Raw genomic sequence first — 2,332 nt, 5'->3', positions numbered from 1 at the left:
CAGCAGCAGCAGCAGTGAGCTTTTCTATACTCAGTGACATTTGGATCATTTGTCTTGTTGCTGTGACAAAATATCCTGAGCAAAACAACTTACAGAAGGCAGACTTTATTTTGGCTCATAGTGCCAGAATACAGGCCCTCATAGTAGATAAGTCATGATGGCAGGAGCTTGAATGAAGCTGATCCTATTGTGTCCACAATCAGGAAGCAGAGACAGACAAAAACTGGGCATTTGTTGGTTCCATTTTATAGACCAGAATTCAAGAGATCAGAGGCTTACTCAAGGTCTTGTCTAGCCCTCCCTGGCTGGAGGTCCTGACAAAGCTCTTGAGTAGGAAGGGCCATGGGCTGGGTGAAGACGGGAGAAGTTGCCCTGCACAGGCCCCCTTCATCACATCATTGCCTCACCACCCTCATAGTGCACTTTACACTTGTATTAAACTTCTAGTGTGACTGACCAACCCCTTCCTTCGTGGCCTGTGTCATCCCTTCCTTGTTGGCTTGTGTCACCCTATCCCATTCCCCTCATCCCCAGCTAGAGTCAGTCCCTTGACCCTCTTCCTTGATCCCCTCCTCGATCATTCTTGCCTGGCCACTCCCACCTCTAGCTGGAAAGGCTTTTCTTTAGCAGGGGTGAAGAAAGGGGTTGCCTCTGGATATGCACCCTGCTTTTCTTTGCTCCACACACCAACTAGTCACAGAGCCACAGGCCTCCCTTAATTCCTTTGGCACCCGAGCTTGTCTCACTTTGTTTTTGTGTGTTGTGAACCACCTCCCATCTTTGCATGCTATAAAGGGAGCCTCTTGAAAGCAGGCCTTGTCTATATTCCCCATAGTTTCACTGTATGCATTTCATGTGAATGAATGTACCTTCCCTGATGCCGGAGGTGCCACATCCTGACTTTAAACAAGCCAGTCACTAATTCTCCCAAGGGACCCAAGGCTTTGTATGGGCTCTCCCACTGAGCTTCAGGCCTAGGTCCGGCATTCTTATTTTGCAACCATTTGCTAAATTCTCTTCAGAGGTCTCATTTTGCTATTTCCGGTTCTACCATAGCTACTGTGTATAATGGATTTGAGTGTCAGATTGAAAAAATAATCCTTTCATGCAGTGTTTTTCCATTAAGAAGTGATATTACCAAAGATGGCCATGACAGTTCAAGACTTGAAGGGGAAAAAGCAGAAGCATCCCCTGAAGAGGAAGTAAAAGATGAAACTGCTAGTCAAGGCTGAAATGTCAAATCTGGAAGCTGAGCTCAAACACTCTTCTGACAGAAGGAAGCTGTGAATCAGAAATGGACCAGACCAGTTGTCGGAGGATGATGCAGTAGAAGCCAACAGTGAGGACAATGTTGACTCCTGTGAGGAAGAAAAGGAAGATGCTGCAGACCCAAGTGCTGGGACTACTTCTGGCTGGGCAGATGCCATGGTTAAAATCCTTAATCAAAAGACTCCTAGCAGTAAACCCACAATCCTCACCAAAAACAAGGAGGCAGAGAAGGAGAAGCTAAAGTAGGAGAGGCTGGAGAAAAGGAAGCAGCTTGATTAGAAGCAGGAGAGGGAAATGATGTGTAGAGTGAAGCCAGATGTAGTCAAAGACAACAAAGGGGCAGAGAGGCAAGGGGTGTGGTGCAGTTATTCAATGCTGTGCAGAAGCACCAAAGGAATGCTGGTGAAAAGGTTAAAGAAGCAGGAGGCTCCTTCAGGAAGCGAGCTAAGTTGATGTCAACTGTTTCCAAGAAAGATTTCATCAGTGTTCTTCAAGGAATGGATGGTACAAAGGAGAACAGTTCTGCTGGGAGGAATCCCAAAGCCAGACAGACTGAAGTGAAGTCAGAAGAGGGCCCAGGGTGGAAGATTCTGCGAGATGATTTCATGGTGGGAGCCAGTAGGAAGGACTGGGACAAGAAAGGCGATGAGCCTACAGGAAGCAGGGCAGGGTTGGCCAGTGACTGGGCAGATAGATGCCTTCACCTCTCCTCAAAAGACATTGAATCTGACTATTGGGAACTTAGAGGCCATGTGGTAAATACCCACACTTCCTGAGAACACCTGCCCCAGTGTGCCTCCTTCATGTGCTAACTGTAGTAAATTGTGTTTTTAATCCTTATGTAACTTTAAGCCTTTTTCCAAAATATTTGTACAAAGAACTACTTTCCTTTCCTGAGCAGTAAGATGTGATTTCTCTGGGATCTTTACATGTAAGCACATACCAATCACGCAGACATATTTCTAAAGTGCTGTCCATTTGTGATTAAAGTGAATGTGATATTTAAAAAAAGAAGTAATATTACCTTGTCTTTTCATATTCCAGCCCACTCTCCAAAACAGAA

General features: G+C 45.7%; 1 pseudogene; it reads left to right on the top strand.

Annotated features, from left to right (window-relative positions):
- The first annotated feature begins 1,143 nt into the window (after positions 1-1,143).
- LOC100753845 lies at positions 1,144-2,045 on the top strand (annotated as a pseudogene).
- The last annotated feature ends 287 nt before the right edge of the window (positions 2,046-2,332 follow it).

Source organism: Cricetulus griseus, chromosome 6 (assembly GCF_003668045.3).
Source record: "Cricetulus griseus strain 17A/GY chromosome 6, alternate assembly CriGri-PICRH-1.0, whole genome shotgun sequence".
Taxonomy (NCBI): Eukaryota; Metazoa; Chordata; class Mammalia; order Rodentia; family Cricetidae; genus Cricetulus; species Cricetulus griseus.
Note: the sequence above shows the minus strand (reverse complement) of the source record. Positions and strands in the feature narration are given on the sequence as shown.